The sequence below is a fragment of the Papio anubis genome, chromosome X (genome assembly GCF_008728515.1).
Source record: "Papio anubis isolate 15944 chromosome X, Panubis1.0, whole genome shotgun sequence".
Lineage (NCBI taxonomy): Eukaryota > Metazoa > Chordata > Mammalia > Primates > Cercopithecidae > Papio > Papio anubis.
Genome location: NC_044996.1, coordinates 59,306,615 through 59,326,464, shown reverse-complemented (window position 1 = coordinate 59,326,464; position 19,850 = coordinate 59,306,615). Strand labels below are relative to the sequence as shown.

Sequence of the window (19,850 nt, the reverse complement as noted above, 5' to 3'; positions counted from 1 at the left end):
TATTCTGCATTTTTTGTGGTTTCATATAAATTTTAGAGTAGTTTTTTCTATCTCTGGAAGAATGTCCTTAGTATTTTGAGAAGGTTTGTGCTGAATCTGTAGATTTCTTTGGGTAGTATGGACAGTTTGAAAAATACTCATCCTTCCAATCCATGTACATGAAATATTATTTCATTTTTTGTTGTCCTCTTCAATTTTTTAATCAATATTTTATAGTTTCCATTTTAGAGATCTTTCCTTTCTTTGGTTAAGTTAGTTCCTAGATAGTAAATTTTATTTGTGGCTATTGTAAACAAATTTACTTTTGATTTCATTTGAAGATTGCTCATTGTTGGTATATAGAAATGTTATTAATTTTTGTACACTGATTTTGTATCCTGCAACTTTATCGATTTTATCAGTTTTAATAGTGTTTTGGAAGCTTCTTTAGGTTTCTTTAAACATAAGATCAGTTCATTAGCAAACAAGAATAATTTCACTTCTTTCTTTCCGATTTGAATGTCCTTTATATCTTTCTCTTGCCTGGTTGATGTAGGTAGGATTTCTATCACTGTATTAGTGTGTTCACACACTGTAAATAAAGACATACCTGAGACTGAGTAATTTATAAAAAGAAAGAGATTTAATAAACTCACAGTTTCACGTGGCTGGGGAAGCGTCATAATCATAGCCAAAGGCAAAGGAGGAGAAAACACATCTTACATGGTGGCAGGCAAGAGAATGGTGCAGGGGAACTACCTTTTATAAAACCATCAGAACTTATGAGACTTATTTACTATCACAATAACACCACGGGAAAAACCAACCTTCATGACTCAATTTCTTCCCACCAGACCCTTCCCACGACACATGGGGATTATGGAAACTACAATTCATGATGAGATTTGGGTGGGGACACAGCCAAACCATATAAATCTGCCTTTGGCCCATCCCAAATCTCAGGTCATCACATTTCAAAACACAATCATGCCTTCTCAACAAGTCTTCCAAAGTCTTAATTCATTCTAACATTAACCCAAAAGTCCAAATTCAAAGTCTCATCTGAGACAAGGCAAGTCCCTTCTGACTATGAGCCTGTAAATTCAAAGGCAAGTTAGTTACTTCCTGGACATGATGGGGGTACAGGCATTGGGTAAATATACCCATTCCAAATGGGAGAAATTGGACGAAACAAAAGGAGCTAAAAGCCCCATGTAAGACCAAAATCTAGCAGAGAAGACAAATCTTAAAGCCCCAAAATGATCTCCTTTGACTCTATGTCTCACATGTAGGTCACACTGATACAAGAAGTGGGCCCCCACAGCCTTGAGCAGCTTCACCCCTGTGACTTTGCTGGGTACAGCCCCCCTTCTGGCTGCTTTGAGTATCTCTGACTGGCACTGAGTGTCTGTGACTATAGGTGGATCTACGATTCTGGGGTCTGGAGGGTGGTGGCCCTGTTCTCACAGCTTCGCTAGGCAGTGCCCCAGTGGGGACTCTGTGTGTGGGCTCCCACCCCATATTTCCCTTCTGCACTGGCCTACCAGAAGTTCTCCATGAGGGTGCTGCCCCTGCAGCACACCTCTGCCTGAATATTCAGGCATTTTCATGCATCTTCTGAAGTCTAGGCAGAGGTTTCCAAACCTCAATTTTTGATTTATGTGCACCTGCAGGCCCAACACCATATGTAAGTCACCAAGAATTGGGGCTTCTGCCCTCTGAAGCAACAGCCTGAGCTGTATGTTGGCCCCTTTTAGCCACAGCTGAGATTCGGGGGACTAAGTACCAAGACTGCACAAAGCAGAAAAGCCATGGGTCCGGTCCAGAAAAAAAAGATAATTTCTCCTAGGTCTCTGAGTTTGTGATGGGAGGGAATGCTGTGAAGATCTCTAACATGCCCTGGAGACATTTTCTTCATTGTTTTGTTAATTTACATTTGGCTCCTCCTTACTTCTGCAAATTTCTGCAGCTTGCTTGAATTTCTCCTCAGAAAATGGGTTTTTCTTTTCTATCACATTGTCAGGATGAAAAATTTCCAAACCTCTATTCTTCGCTTCCCTTTTAAACATAAGTTCTAATTCCAAACCATCTTTCTCAAGTATAAAGTTCCACAGATCTCTAGGGCAGGGGCAAAATGCCACCAGATTTTTTTTTTTTTTTTCCTAAAGCTTAACAAGAATCACCTCTGCTGCATTTCCCAGCAACTTTCTCACCTTCACTTGAGACCACCTCAACCTGGACTTATTGTCCATATCACTATCATCATTTTGGTCAACACGATTCAACAGGTTTCTAGGAAGTTCCAAAATTTTTCAAATTTTCCTGTCTTCTTCAGAGCCCTCCAAACTGTTCCAACCTCTGCCTGCTACCCAGTTCTAAAGTCACTTCCACATTTTTGGGTATTTTTACAATAGCTTTACACCCCACTCTACTGGTACCAATTTGCTGTATTAGTCTGTTCAAATGCTGCTAATAAAGACATAAGTGAGACTGAGTAATTTATAGAGAAAAAAGTGTTTAATGGACTTACAGTTTCACATGGCTGGGGTGGTCTCACAATCATAGTGGAAGGTGAAGGAGGCGCAAAAGCATGTCTTGCATGGTGGCAGGCAAGAGAGCACGTGCAGGGGAATTGCCCTTTATAAAACCATCAGATCTCCTGACACTTATTCACTATCATGAAAACAGCACAGGAAAGATTCACCCCCATGATTCACTTACCTCTCACTGGGTCCCTACCAGGACATGTGGGGATTATAGAAACTACCATTCAAGATGAGATTTGGGTGGGGACACAGCCAAACCATATCAAGTATTATGTGGAATAACAGTTGTGAAATTAGGCTTTCTTTTCATTTTCCAGATCTTAGAGGAAACATTTTCAGTTTCTCCCCATTCAGTATGATACTATCTGTGGGTCTTTCATATATGGCTTTTATTATGTCATGGTATGTTTCTTCTAAATTGATGTTTTGTCATTTTTTAAATCATTAAGTAATGTTGAATTTCACCAAATGCTTTTTCAGAATCAACTGAAATAATCTTATGGGATTTTTCAAGGAAAAAGAGCCTTATTTTTAAAATAAATCAATTATTTAAAGTATACTTGAGATAGCATCTTTCATTTAATCCTGAGTTAATTGTGTACAATCACTATAATATTGCAATGACATTCTAGAAATAAGTTCCAAGTACATCACCATATGCTTATTAGTAGCTATCACACAAATCTACTGACTTTGAGGGAAAGATTTTACTAATTTTTCACTGACTCTGAGATATTCATCTCACAGTATAACTGTGATTTATCTGAACATTTACAAATTTTGACGAAATTCTTTTCTTTCCATTGCAGGCATTAATACGTTACATTATATACTATAATTCAAGTAAAATAATGATGGTTATCAGTGTGCTTTCTGATACTGCCCATGATAGATAGAGTGAAATCACAGCATAAAGAGTAACCAGAAACCTATATTGTAAACTTGTAGTATACCCGTAAAACCCTTTATAGCAGTTTTAGTTCCACCTTTTTTAAAAAAAAATCACCTTTGTTTCCAACGAGAAAAGTTAAATTCAAATTAAATTAATTAAATAGCTTTAACTATAAATTTATTCCTAATAGAAATTAATACTAAGGAATAAGATTTTGTTGGCTAGGATGTTTTGGAAGGTCAAATGCCATTGTATTGTCTAAGGTTTTTTTCACTCTGTGAACCCAGAAAATCTGAGGTAGGTCTAAGTTAATTTAGAAAGTTTATTTTGCCAAGGTTTAGGACATGTCCATGACATAGCCTCAGGAAGCCCTGATGACATGTGCCCGAGGTGGCTGGGGCACAGCTTGGTTTTATACATTTTAGAGAGACATGAAACATCAATCAGCATGTGTAAGAAGTACATTGATTCCATGTACAAAGGCGGAGACAACCCAAAGCAAGCCCCTGCCCCCACCCTCGCCACTGGGGCTTCCAGGTCATAGGTAGGTGAGAGACAGATGGTTGAAGTTTTTTTAGTTTCTGGTAAGTCTTCCTAAAGGAGGCAATCAAATATGCATCTATCTGAGTGTTCAGAGGGATAACTTTGAATAGAATAGGAGGCAGGATTGCCCTAAGCAGTTCCCACCTTAGTTTTTCCTTCATGATTTTGGAGGCCCAAGATTGGGTCTCTAATATGTTTTTCTTTCATAACCAATTTTTGTCTCCATTGAATATGTATGGCTTAAAGTTGATGAAAATACATTAAATAGCCTTTAACATTATTAGAGGGGAAAAAGCCTAATGAGTAACAATGGAGGTTGAGATAGTTGACTTCTAGACTATCACTGTTCTATGCTGGCTGAATGATCTCAGAAGAAATCACGTCTCTTTATTTTCTTGTTTTGGAAAACACAGGAATAGCATAAAACCTAATTTCTTGGAAAAATTACTTAATCTCACTGGATTCAGAGTTCTTGGTTATTACTTGAAGGAATTGGTATAGACGAGTCAATTCTGGATGCACTTTCCTGGGGCATATAAGAGATATCAATGCTCAGTTATATTTACCCAAATCAATTAAACCAGTCTCTGTAGGATGTGGTCTAATCAGTGGTTCTACAACTGTAGTGTGAATCAGAATCACCTGAAGAGTTTGTTAAACCATAGATTGGTAGACCTCACTCTCAGAGCTTCTGATTCAGTAGGTTTGGGAGGGTGAGGCCCGCAAAGTTGTATTATCAAGTTCTCAGGTAACGCTCTGCTATTGGTCTGTGGACCACACTTTGAGAATGATTGGATTAGGCATATGTGTAAATGTGTATTTCTTTCTTTCTTTCTTTCTTTCTTTCTTTCTTTCTTTCTTTCTTTCTCGCTCTCTCTCTCTCTCTTTCTCTCTAATCAGGTGAATTCTAATCTCAAAACTCATGGTATAGGAAACACCATAAGGTTGCTTAAGTTCTAAGATACAGAGATTTTAACATAATAAGAGTTGCTAAACATCAAGATGATTTATATAGAAAAGAGACCTGTGGACAAATATCAACTTATTGGTGACTTTTCATTAAAAACTTGTTCTTATAAAGCCTTTTACAGTATTTTTTGAAAACTTTTTTTTTTTTTTTTTACTGCATATATTGTTCTTCTTTTCTCCATAGATAGCTTAGTTGATAATCAGTGTCTCATCATTTGATAAGACCAATGGAAGATTTGAATAGTAGCCCGGTGCTTTCAAATTGCTTAAAGAGAATCTTATAAATTAGTAGTTCAGAGGCAATTCTGCGATTGTTTCAATACGTGGAATTGCAATAGTGCTGTAAGTACTGATTCTTTTACATGACCATGTATAAACCAAGGAGTATTCTGTATTTTTCAGTATCAATAAAGAGCCCAATATTTTAGATGAACTATCTAAAGGCTTTTCCTTTGGTCCCTTATATTTTCCTTTCTTTCCTAGAGGCCCTCACTCCTCAGGCCTCTCATGCCTTCATCCCCTCTCAGTTCCTCCAGGATGAGGACTGTCTCCCATTAGTGATGAGCCAGGAAAACATCTGAATGCATGCTGTCACCAAAATAAACAACCTTGGGCTCAGGTTTGCCAGTCATTTTCTTCAGAACTTTATAGAGGTGGATAGCATTCCCTTGGGGGTAGCAGCCAGGTGTACAGAGATGGCAGTGCCTGCTGCTCTTCATTATTCTCGAATCTCTGGAAAGGCCTCTGACATAGTAAATGAAAGAAGAAAACAAGCTTCAACACATTTGTAATCACAATGTCAAAAAGGGCTTCAAAATCATTCTCAATGACATCTTCACAGAGAAATCTATCATAATCACTGCGAGAACTGGTAATTAACATAGTCGTTTTCCCAGCATTCTTTAGCTGTTGAAGCCATTTTTTTAAACAGATTCATGACAACCGTGCAAATATCTGCCTGGATCTCTTTTTATTTCTGGAAAATATATACTACAGTTTTCCTTAAAAGCTGACATTTTGTAATTGTGTTGAATACCAGCAAATATATTCTTCCAAAAATAAAAGGGTTTTTGATCATTGTTTGGTTTTGTTAAATAGTCCACCACTCTGGCACATTAAAAAGTTACTGGAAGGTCAAAGTAGTTATCATAAAACAGTACTCTCCTGAGTGGCAAGCCATTCCAGTGTCCAACAAGAACTGCTTCCATTCCTTCTTGTCATATGCCTTTGCCAGCACCTCTGGAGTCAGCATATTGGTGCCATGGCTTTCACTGAGAAGAGTGCCATTATCTGCAAATTTAATGAAATTCTCATCTTCTAAATACAGTGCCAAACCCTTGAAACAGAAAGACCAATCCTCTCGGGTCACATTGAGCATTTCCTTATCATACATTTTCTCCTAAACTAGAAACTGGGCAAAGCTATTATAAATGAGCAGGGCGCTTTGCAGCAGATTGTAGTGACACAGACTGTAGTCCGAGTTTTAGCAAATGAGCAGGGTGCTTTGGAGCAGGTTGTAGTGACACAGACTGTAGTCTGAGTTTTAGCTGGCAGAGTCACTGGTCACTGGGAAAAACAGCTGAACCATGGCCGCACGGGGAGAAATGGGTAGTGTCTCAACCTGGCATGGTGTGAGGAGCAGACAGGTGGGACACTGCCAATCAATCCTACGATTTTTGTCCTTCATTCTGTTAAAATGATGTATCACATTAATTGATTTGTGCATATTGAACCATCCTTGCATCACATAGATAAATCCCACTTGGTCATGATGAATGATCTTTGTAATGTATTTTTGAATTTGGTTTCCCAATATTTTCTTTAAGATTTTTGCTTCATTATTTGTCAGTGATATTAGCCTGTAGTTTTCTTTTATTCATATGACTTTGTCTGGTTTTGTTATAAGGGCAATACTAGATTCATAGATGAGTTTGGAAATATTCTCTCCTCCTCTATTTGTCAGAATAGTTCAAGTAAAATTGCTATTTATTCTTTACATGTTTGATAGAATTCAGCATTGAAGCCATTGGGTCCCAGATTTTTTTTTTAAACTTTTATTTATTTATTTATTTATTTATTTATTTATTTATTTATTACTGGGAGACTTTTTAGCATGGCTTCAATTTCATTACTTGTTATTGGTCTGTTCGGGTTTTGGATTTCTTCCTGATTCAGTCTTGGTAGTGTGTATGGGTCTAAGAAGTTGTCCACTTTTCTAGATTTTCCAATTTATGGGCACATAGTTGCTTATAGTAGCCATTAATGATCCTTTGAATTTCTTCAGTACCAGTTGTAATGTCTTCTTTTTCATTTCTGATTTTACTTATTTGTATCCTCTCTCAGTCCGGGTAAAGGTTTGTCAATTTTGTTTAAATTTCAAACAAGCAACTTCTTGTTTTGTTGATCTCTTGTATTGTTATTTTTAATTTCAATTTTATTTCTCCACTTATTATTTCTTTTGCACTACTAATTTTGGGTTTGGTTTGCTCTTGCTTTTATAGTTCTTTAACATGCATCACTACATTTTTTATTTGAAGCTTTCCTTCGTGTTTGATGTAGGCACTTATATCTATAAACTTCGCTCTTAGTACTGCTTTTGCTGTATATCATAGGTGTTGGTGTGTTTTCTTTCCATTATCATCTGTATCAATAATTTTTAAAAGTTTTTTTCTTAATTTTTTTATTGGCCCCTTGGTCATTCCAGGAGCATATTGTTCAATTTCCATGTATTTGTATACTTTCCAAAATTTCTCTTCTAATTGATTTTTGGTTCTATTCCAATGTGGTCAGAGAAGATGCTTGATATTATTTCAATATTTTGAATGTTTTCACACTTGTTTTATGACCTAACATATGATCTATCCTTAAGAATAATCCATGTGCTGAGAAAAATAATGTGTATTCTGCATTCATTGGATGAAATGTTCTATAAATATCTATTGATTTATTTGATCTATAATGACGATTAAATCCCATGTTTTCCTGTTGATTTTCTGTCAGGATGATCTGTCTATTAGTGAAAATGGGGTGTTGAAGTGTCCAGCTATTGAAGACCCCAGAGAGTGGAGTCCATCTCTCCCTTTAGCTCTAATAATATTTTTTGTGTATATTTGTGTGTTCCAATATCAGGTATATATATATTTAAAATTATTATATATTCTTGCTGCATTGACACCTTTATCATTATATAGTGTCCTTCATTTCTTTTTATAGTTTTAGTCTTGAAATCTGTTTTGTCTGATATAAGTTTAGCTACTGCAGCCCTTTTTTGTTTCCAATGACATGGAATATCTATTTCAATTTTTTAAATTTTCAATCTCTGTGTTTTTTTTTTTTTTATAGGTGAAGTGTGTTTCTTGTAGGCAATAAATCAGTGGGTGTTGCTTTTTTATCTATTCAGCAATTCTGTGTTCATTTGCATTCAGTGATATTATTAAAAAGTAAGAACTTATCCTGCCATTTTATTATTTGATTTCTCCTTGTTTTGTGGTCTTCTCTTTCTTTTTTATTTCTTTCCTGCCTTTCTTTTAGTGAGGTGATTTTCTCTGGTGAAATGATTTAATTTCTTCCTTTTTATTTTTGATGTATTTATTGTACTTTCTTGGTTTGATGTTACCAGGAGCCTTGCTATTAATATCTTATAAGCTATTATTTTAAGGTGAAAATAACTTAATACTTTTTGCATGAATAAACCACAAACAAACAAAAATAAAATTAATAAACACTCTATGCCTTAACTTCATCCTGTCACTTTGTTACTTTTTGTTGTTACAATTTATATCTTATTGTGCTACTGTGTCTTGAAAAGTTGCTGAAGTTACTACTTTTTATTGGCTCATTATTTATTTAGTCTTTCTACTTAACAGTAGTTTACACACCACACTTATGGTGTTATATTTTGTGTTTTTCTGTGTACCTTCTATTACCAGTGATCTTTTTACCTTCAAATGATTTCTTATTGCTCATTAACATTCTTTTCTTCCTGAATTATGTACTCCATTTAGTATTACTTGTAGGACATATCTTGTGTTGATAAAAATGCCTCAGTTTTGTTTGTCTGGGGAAGTCTTTATTTCTCTTTAATGTTTGAAGGATAATTTCACCAGATATACTACTCTAGGGTGAAATATTTTTCTTCAGCATTTTTAATAGTTCATACCACTCTCTCATAGCCTGTAAAGTTTCTACTAAAAAGATTTGCTGCCAGACATATCGATGCACCATTGTATGTGTGTGTGTGTTTTTGTTTTTTGTTTTTTGTTTTTTTTTTCCTCATGCTTCTTTTAGAATCCTTTCTCTATACTTGACCTTTGGGAGTTGTGTTATTACATGCCTTGAGGAAGTCTTCTTTAGGTTAAATCTGCATGGTGTTCCATAACCTTCTTGTACTTGAATATTACTAAATTTCTCTAGGTTTGGAAAGGTCTCTGCTTTTATCATTTTGAATAAACTTTCTACCTCTATCTCTTTCTGTGCCTCACCTTCAAGGCCAATAACTCAGAGATTTGCCCTTTTGAGGATCTTTTCCAGATCCCCCTGGTGTGCCTCACTGTTTTTTATTCTTTTTTTTTTGTCTCCTCTGACTGTGTATTATCAAGTTGCCTGTCTTCGTGCTCACTAATTCTTCTCTTGACAATTTTGCTATTAGAAGCCTCTGATGCACCTCAGAAATAACACTACACATATACAACCATCAGGTCTTTGAGAAACCTGACCAAAAAAAAAAGCAAAGGGAGAAAAATTCTTTATTTAATTAATGGTGCTGGGAAAACTGGCTAGCCATATGCAGAAAACTGAAACTGGACCCTTTCCTTACACCTTATACAAAAATTAGCCCAAGATGGATTAAAGACTTAAATGTAAAACCCAAAATCACAAAAACCCTAGAAGAAAACCTGGGCAATACTATTCAGGACATTGGCATGGGCAAAGACTTTACGACTAAAACACCAAAAGCAATAGCAACAAAAGCCAAAATTGACAAATGTCATCTAATCAAACTAAAGAGTTTCTGCACAGCAAAAGAAGCTATTATCAGAATAAACAGGCAACCTACAGATTGGGAGAAAATTTTTGCAAGCTACCCGTCTGACAAAGGGCTAATATCCAGAATCTACGAGAAACTTGAACAAATTTACAAGAAAAAAACAACCCCAGCAAAAAGCGGATGAAGGATGTGAATGGACTCTTCTCAAAAGAAGACATTTATGCAATCAACAAACATATGAAAAAAAGCTCATAATCACTGGTGATTAGAAAAATGCAAATCAAAACCACAATGAGATACCATGTCACGCCAGTTAGAATGGCAATCATTAACAAGTTAGGAAGGATGGGTGCGGTGGCTCACGCCTGTAATCCCAGCACTTTGGGAGTCCAAGGTGGGTGGATTACAAGGTCAAGAGATCAAGACCATCCTGGCCAACATGGTGAAACCCTGTCTCTACTAAAAATACAAAAATTAGCTGGGCGTGGTTGTACGTGTCTGTAGTCCCAGCTACTAGGGAGGCTAAGAGAGGAGAATCACTTGTACCCAGGAGGTGGAGGTTGCAGTGAGCTGAGATCACACACTGCACTCCAGCAGGGCAACAGAGTGAGACTCCGTCCCAAAAAAAAAAAAAAAAAAAAAAATCAGGAAACAACAGATGCTGGTGAGGCTGTGGAGAAATAGGAACACTTTTACACTGATGGTGGGAAAGTAAATTAGTTCAACTATTGTGGAAGACAGTGTGGTGATTCCTCAAAGATCTAGAACCAGAAATACCATTTGACCTGGCAATCCTGTTACTGGATCTATAGCCAAAGGATTATAAATCATTCCACTATAAAGACACATGCACACCTATGTTTATTGCCATACTATTTACAATAGCAAAGACTTACAACCAACCCAAATGCCCATCAATGATAGACTGGACAAAGAAAATGTGGCACATAAACACCACGGAATACTATGAAGTCATAAAAAAGAATGAGTTCAAACCTTTGTATGGACATGGATGAAGCTGGAAACCATTATTCTCAGCAAACTAACACAGGAACAGAAAACCAAACACAGCATGTTCTCACTCATAAGAGGGAATTGAACAATGAGAAAACATGGACACAGGGAGGGGAGCATCACACACTGGGGCGGGTCAGGGGGTGGGAGGCAAGGGGAGGGAGAGCATTAGGACAAATACCTAATGCATGCGGGGCTTAAAACCTAAATGATGGGTAGATAGGTGAAGCAAACCACCGTGGCACATGTATACCTATGTAACAATTCTGCACATTCTGTACATGTATCCCAGAACTTAAAGTAAAATATTTTTTAAAAGCCTCTGATGCATCCTGCAGTATGCCAACTGCATTTTTTAACTCCAGAATTTCTGCTTGACTCTTTTTAATTATTTCAATCTCTTTGTTAAATTTATCTGAAAAAATTCTGAATTCATTCTATGTGTTATCACGAATTTTTTTGAGTTTCCTCAAGACAGCTACTTTGAATGTTCTGTCTGAAATTTCACGTATCTATGTTTCCCCAGAATTTATCCCTGGTGCCTTATTTAGTTCACTTTTTGAGGTTACGTTTCCCTGGATTGTTTTGGATGTATGTATTTATTGTAATCTTCATAGTCTGGGCTTGTTTGTACCTGTCCTTCTTGTGAACGCTCTCCATATATTCAAAGAACCTTGAATGTTGTATTCTAGGCTGTATCTGTTTTTATGGGGAGCCAAAACCTAGTAATGCTGTTGTTCTTACAGGCCCATAGAGGTAGAAGGTCTGGAAGAATTCTCTGAATAACAAGGCAGAGACTCTTGTTCTTTTCTCTTACTTTCTCCAATACAAAGAGAGTCTTTCTCTCTCTTTTCTGAGCCACCTGGAGGAGGAGATGAAGTGACACAAGCACCCCTGTTGTCACCACCCACAGGACTGTGCTAGGTCAGACGTGAAACCAGCAAAGCACTGAGTCTTGCCCAACCACTTCCTTGGTACCATCTAAGTTTACCCAAAGCACTGAGGCTCTAGAATCAACAGGTGCAAAAGCCACCCAGACCTATGTCCTTTCCTTCAGGGTAGTGAGTTTTCGTAGGCTGTGGGTGGGTCCAGAGGAGCCATCTGAGAGCAAGAGACTACAGTCAAAAACCTTAGATATTTACATGGTATTCGATTGTACTGGAGCTGAGCTGGCACTCAAATAATAAGACACAGCCTTTCTCACTCTTCCCTCCTTTTTTTTAAAGGCAGAGGAGCCTCATTTTATGGCCACTGCCACCTCAGGCCCATGGTGAATACTGTCAGTCTACTACCACCAATGATTCCTTAAGGCCCAAGGGCTCTTCAGTCAGCTTGTGGTGAAGTGAATGCTGTCTGGCCTACGGGTCACCCTTCAGAGGATTGGGTCCCCTCTGGCTCAGGAAATGTCCAGAAATGCTGTCTAAAGAGCCAAATCCTAGAATTCAAGAACCCAAGAGCCCACTTTATGCTATACCCGCCTGTGACCGAGCTGGTACCTAAGGTGCAAAACAAAGTCCTCATTAGTTTTCCTTGTTTTACTTTTCTGAAACTTAAGGATTCTCATCCGATAACCACCACAGCTAGAATGAGTCTCATCGGAAGCTAGTAATTCTGAGTCTCACCCATAGCCCTCAACATAGTACATGAGTATTGCTGCTGGTTATTTAGCGCCCAAGTGTTCTTCAGTTAGCAGATGATGAATCTTGCCAGGACTGGGTTCTTTGCTTCAAGGCATCATGTTTTTTTTTTTTTTTTTTTCTGGCCCAGGGTGTGAATAGAAATGTCTAGGAGCTAGGGCCTGAAAAGGGGGCCTCACAAAACTGAGCAGTGCCCTATTCTGCTGTGGCTGAGTGGGCATCCAAGATGCAAGACAACGTCCTCCCCACTCTTCCTTCTTGCCTACTCAAATAGAAAGAAAGGACCTCTTTTGGAGCCAGGAGCTATGCAGCCTGGGGTTAGGGGAAGAATTATGCCAATACTCCCCTGGATGCCCCAGTTGGTGTCTCAGTATGTCACATGCCTTCCCAATCCACTGTCTCAGGGCCCAGTTCAGCCCTAGGTTTCGCCTAGGTATTGTAGTTCTTGTGACTTTAACTGCCTTTTAAGTTTATTTGGGTCCCCAGAGCCCTGTTACATGTAGTGGTGATTCTTGCAGGAAATCAAATTCTGACCACTGGGATCAGTGATTGCCCTCTGGCTAGGACTGGTTTAAATGCCTTCTCTGTGAGTAGGCATCAGCTGAATTTGGTTTGGCTTTCCTTTCTGCTCTAATAGGACAGCGCTGAGTTCATTATCTAGTCATTGCTGTGACTTCCCTCCCCCAGCACCCAGAGATGCTCTTCACAGCATGCCACTGCTAATGGGGGATGGAGGATGAATGGCACCAGGGCTTCAAGCCTTTTTTTTAAACCCCTTTAGTGCCTTTTTCAGTAATATGATATTACAACCAGGTACTGTGAGTGTTCACTGTATTTTTGTTCTTACAAAGGCGCTTTTGTGTGTAGATAGTTGTTAAATGGTATGCTTGTCGAGGGGATGATTAGTGGAGCCTTGTATTCCTCCATTTTGCTCCACCCCCTCCTTTTTCTGTTGTTCTGAGTAAGCAACCCCACATTTTCCTTTGGCGCTGAGCCATAAAAATTATGTAGCCAATTCTGAACACAGTTCCTGGGATAGAATAGCATTCAATAATTTGTAGCATTTAATATATATATACACTAAGAGTAGATAAATAATAAAAGTTTTTTTAAGTTTTAAAAGAACTAATAACCAGTTTTATTTCATCCAAACTATAATTTATATAAAGATAGAATAATGCTGGTAATAATGGTATGTATGATGAAAATTATGGAAACATAAATATGTATACATAGGAAAAGATTGATATGAAACAAAAACAGTGGTTGTGTAAAGTCATTTTTATTGCGCACAATTATTTTCCCTATTTTAAAAATGGTATGCCATATTTCTGTTTTATGGGACTGAAAATTCTCACTAATTAAGTAAATATTGACCAAGCACAGTCATTTTATACGTAGCTTCACCTGATAGAAAAGGGCTAACTTAGTACCTGCAATGACATCAAGAAATTATGATGTTAAGAAATCAAAGCAAATTAGTTTCTTACCACTTATTTGGGCTACTTATAAATCGTATATTTTTTATTTCAGAACAATTTAATAGAGATTTAAATATTTAGCAGTTCAAATGTTTCTCAATATGAAGAGATTTAGAAATAAAGAAACAAGGTCTGTCCACTTTGATAGATGTTCTACGAAGTGGTAAAATGCATAAACCTAAACCTTGGACTTGCCAAAACTTGCCTCTTGAGGTAAAAGTGGAAAATTGAAATCTGTGATTTAATGTTGTATTCCATTTAGGCTGAGATAAAAATCAAATTGAAGTAAAAGTGGAATGACATTGACAGTATAAAACTGTGCATTCATATTTCGCTCATTTTAAACATAAAGTATGCACTTTTCTGCATTTGTTTCCCAAAGTCAAACTGGAAGAAAGCTTTTTGCAACATTGCTCAGATTTTCTCTCAGATTTCAAGCCATTCCAAGTATATTAAGGTCCTTAAATGCTTGCTGAATTTAAAAAGTGGTTGCATGTATGATGACAAAATGCCTGTGCTTTAAAGTCATCTCTGGGTTCTAATTTCCACTCAAATCATTGTAGGAAAAATTAAATGGAGGCTGGGCGCAGTGGCTTACACCTGTAATCCCAGCACTTTGGGAGGCCGAGGCGGGTGGATTATGAGGTCAGGAATTCGAGACCAGCCTGACCAACATGGTGAAACCCTGTCTCTACTAAAAATACAAAAATTAGCCAGGAGTGGTGGTGCATGCCTATAATCTCAGCTACTCAGGAGGCCGAGGCAGGAGAATCACCTGAACCCGGGAGGAGGAGGTTGCAGTGAGCCAAGATCGCACCACTGCACTCCAGCCTGGGTGACAGAGTGAGACTTTGTCTCAAAAAAATAAAAATAAAAATAAAAAATTAAATGGAATAATGCAAATAGAACTGTTAGTACAGTGCCTGGTCCACTGTTGATGTAACAATAGATGCAGATGTAGATAAATAAAAATAAATAAATATTCTTATACAGAAATGTTCAAGTTCTTCTACTTCTTGCATAAATTCACTGGAAATTTTCTTTAATAGGTTTACTGTTTATTTGGATCCAGTTAGCTATTAAGTAAAATAATTAACTCAGCAATCGTACCTTACATGGCAAATTGTACCATATATGTCATACAAAGAAACATAGTTTATTATGTATTCTGCTGTTACAAATTTTATATTACACACATAAGAATTATATTTAAAAGAAATATCCTACTTTGTAAGCTCATTAATATTAGTAGATGGTTTAATGAATTATGTTTTTAATTAATTTAAACTTACTTTAGGTAATATTCCATTTTTAATATTAAAATAATATTAAATATTATAAATTTAAATAATATTAATGTATTTTCATGCCTTATATGATGAGGCTAGCAATAAGGCAAAATATGTCTCTTAACTTAAGAAATGGATGTTGTACTTTTACTTCTAAATGCCAAATTAGTAAATTATCCTAAGCTTACAGTAAGAGATTGTATTCATAGGCAATATTATCTTACCATTTCAGTCTCAATTTCTTAGAATTCTCTCCTGTAATGACTCCGTTCATGACTGGATTTTCCCTTTCCTGAATACTGATAATGATCATCTATTTTATAAAAAGTGAATTCAGAGTTATAAACTGCTGTTAATTCAAAGCAAGGCCCTATTCATGGTAGATGCCCTAAGCAGTATATATTGTACAAATAGGTATTGTCATCTGGCCGAAGACAGCATTCCCAATAATGTCAATTTTATTGATATTATTTCCTCCTAGGAGCTTAAATTCTAACCATTAAAAATCACTTCTGGGTTTCAGATACTAAAAATGGAAAACAAACGGAGTTATCTTTAAAAGATTAATGTTGAATACTGTTCATATATAAGAGGAGAGGAAAAATTCTGAAGTTCCTTACACTAGCATGGTGTACTTAATGGGATTAGCAATATTTTCCTATTGGTAAACACAGAAAGAACCAGGTTCTGAGAGGCTGGGATGCAGAATCTCAGAATAGTTTTGAATGCTGAATTATGCTTTTATAAACTTGTTCTGAAAAAAAAAGGAGTTTTCTGATTAAAATATTTCTGTAAAATGAGCTAATAACTAGTCTTATATACACCTGTGACTTAAAGTCTTACTGTCAGAATGATGCAGTGATTTATAATCTATGACTCCCTGTTAGCAGTAAAGCTAAATTTGCAGCCCTGCATTAATTGTTTTGTTTCAACAGGCAAAAACACTCTTTAAGGTTGACTCTGTGAAACTAAGGAGACAAAGTATAAGTAAAAGGCATGCAAACTAAATGAATACAGCATAAAGTCCAAGGTAGAATATCATTTTTTTTTTTTTTTTTTGGTGGGGAAGAGAAATAACGGCCAGGACGTAATTACCCTAGGGATATTTCTCAGACTTCACATATTCTCCAGCAGTTTAGGATGCACCAACCACCAGAGAACTTTAGCTTAAGAGGAAATTTCCGTATGATCTATTTTTATATAGCAAGGATATTAACCCTTTATGTGGCCTATATGTTGGAATTATTTTCCTGACTTGTCATTTAACACTATTATACTGTGTGTATATATATACTATTATATATTATATATATTATATATATGTGCCTTCCCATGTGTATACCTACAGGGCCTTGGGTGTATATATATGTGTATATAATATAATATATATTATAATATATAATATATATTATAATAGTATATATATACACACTATATATAGCATATATAATATAGTATATATAGTACATATTATATAGTATATATGATACACTATATTATAGTATTATAATATACCATACTATAATATAATATACAATAGTATACTATAATATAATATACTATATAGTATATATACACTTGGTATATATAATTATATTTTATATATAATAAAGTATATATAATATACTATATATGTGTGTATAAATATATGTGTGTGTATATATGTGTATATAGGTATACTTATATTTTTGTGAAAGAAAATATAATTTTATATTCTCAAATATTTGTTTTTTACTTTAAAGCTTCTGAATTTCACATCACACTTAGAAATGCCTTCTTGTGGGTAAAACTAAAACATTCCCACACATTTTTGTTTACAAGTTTTGCTTATACATCAAGAGCCTAAATATCCTGAAACGTATTCTTATTTCAAAGTTAAGAGTTTTAACTAATTTATTTTCAAAGAGCTAATTATGTTTAAACTATATATATTGAAAAATGCATCCTTTCATTACTAATTTGAAATGCCAATTTTTTTATCTGCTATGGGAATTAACCTTGTTTTGTGTTTCTCTTTTATTCCATTGATGTGTATGTTTATTCCTCTTTTAGTACCGAATACTGTAACTGTTGTACGTTTACATTATGTTATATGACTGCTAGGGCAAGACCTATGTCATTATTCTAATTATTTTTAAATGACTAATCTTACACAATTTTTCTTTCAAGTAAAATCTAGAATGAATTTATCAAGTTCTGAGAAAAAAATCCCACTAGATTTGCACTGAAGTTCAATTTATGAATCAATTTGAAGACACTTTTATTTTGCAATATTGAGTTATTACATTCAAAAAGCACTTTTGACATCTAAAGTCAGCTATTGTAAGTGGTCCTGAGTTCATTTTTGTCTGCTCTCCTTAAAATGATCTAGTGCCATAGTGCTACTAGCATGGCTTGGATGTTTGTCACCTCCAAATTTTATGTTAAAATGTAATCCCCAGTGTTGGAGGTGGGCCCTGGTGAGAGGTGTTTAGATCATGGGAGTGGATCCCTCATGAATGGCTTAGCACCATTTTTTCTGTAATTAGTGAGTTCTCATTATGAGTTCACACAAGATCTGGTTCTGTAAAAATGTGTTGTACCTCTCCTTTCTCTCTCTTGCTCCTGCTCTCACCATGTGATTAATTTGCTCCCCCTTCATCTTCTGCTATGATTAAGAGCTTCCTGAGGCCTCTCCAGAAACTGAGCAGATGCTGGCACCATGCTTCCATAAAGCCTGTAGAACCTTGTACCATTTAAACCTCTATTTTATATAAATTACTCAGTCTCAGGTATTTCTTAATAGCAATACAAAAATGGTCTAATGCAGATAATTGATAACAAGGAGTGAAGTGTTGCTATAAAGATACCTGAAAATGTGGAAGCAATTTGGAAATGGGTAATGAGCAGAGGTTGGAAGAGTTCAAAAAGCCCAGAAGACAGGAAGAGAAGGAAAGTTTGAAACTTCTTAGGGTCTTGTTAAGTGGTTGTGACAAAAATGTTGATAGAAATATGGACACTGAAGGTCAGGATGATAAGTGCTTAGATGAAGATAAGTAACTTTTGGGGAATTCAAGTAAAGTTTACCTAGGTTACATCCTAGCAAAGAGCTTGGCTGCATTTTGTTCACATCCTAGTTTTGTGTAAGGTTTAACATAAGAGTGATAACTTACAGTATCTGGTAAAAGAAATTTCTAAACAGCAAGACATGCAAGAGTGTCATGGCTGCTTCTACTAACCTTTCATCAGATATGAGAGCAAATAAATGACTTAACATTGGAACTTATATTTAAAAGGGAAGCGGAGCATAAAAATTGGGAAAATTCACAACATGGACACATTGTAGAGAAGGAAATTCAATTTTAAGTGGAAGAATTTAAAAGGGCTATGAACCTTTCATAATATTGACATGATGAAAAGGGAGCCAAGTGTTGATACCCAAGTCAAGGAGAAAAATGTCCTGAGGCATTTCAGAGATCTACTAGGCCACCACTCTCAACATAGGTTCAGAGGCCAAAGAGGAACAAATGATTTCAGGGGCCAAGCCCAGGGTGCTACTTCTCTGCTCAGCCTCAAGACACCACATCCTGCATTTCAGCTACTCTAATTCTATCTGTGGCTCAAAGAGCCCTAGAAACAGCTTGGGCTGCCACTCTAGAAAGTGCAAGACACTGTTAGCCTTGGTGGTTTCTATGTGGTGTTAAATCTGCAGGCAAACAGAATACAAGCATGGAAGGGGCTTGGCAGCTTCCTCCTATATTTCAGAGAACGTATAAGAAAGCCTGGTTATCCAGACAGAATCCTGCCACAGGGGTGGAGCCTTCACAGAAAGACTCAACTTGGGCAGTGCAGAGGAGAAATGTGGGGTTGGAGCCCCTATGCAGGGTCCACACCAGGGCACTGCCTGGTGGAGCTGTGGGAATGAGGCTGCCACCCTCCAGACCTCAGAATGGCAGATATATCATCAACTTGCAAAATCCGTGTGGAGGAGCCACAGGGGTGGAGCTGCCCAAGGCCATTGGAGCCCACCTCTTGCATCAGAGTGCCCAGGATATAGGACATGGAGTCAAGAATTATTTTTAAGCATTAATGTTTAGTGCCTGCTGTGCTGTGTTTCAGACTTGTGTGGGGCCCATAGTTCATTTTTTGGTCAATTTCTTCTGGAATGCTAAAGTTTACCCAATGCCTGTACCACCATTGTACCTTGGGAGTAAATAACTTATTTTGATTATACAGGTCCATAGGTGGAAGGAGATCAGTCCCATATGAGATGAGGACTTTAAACATGATGCTGGAATGATTTAAGATGGGGAGGGGGGCGATTGGAAATCGGCAGGAGATCATTTTATCCTGCAATGTGAGAAGAACATGGATTTAGGAGGCCAGGGTTGGAACAATATGGTATGAATATTTGTCCCTTCCAAATCTTACAGTGAAATGTAATCCCCAGTGTTGAAGAAGGGGCCTGGTGGGAGGTGTTTTTATCATGGGGGAAGATTCCTTAAGAATGGCTGAGCACCATTCCCTTGGTGAT

At 36.7% G+C, this 19,850-nt stretch overlaps 1 pseudogene; it reads right to left on the bottom strand.

Moving 5' to 3' along the window:
- Positions 1 to 2,704: 2,704 nt before the first annotated feature.
- Positions 2,705 to 6,985, bottom strand: LOC101016071 (annotated as a pseudogene).
- Positions 6,986 to 19,850: the final 12,865 nt, after the last annotated feature.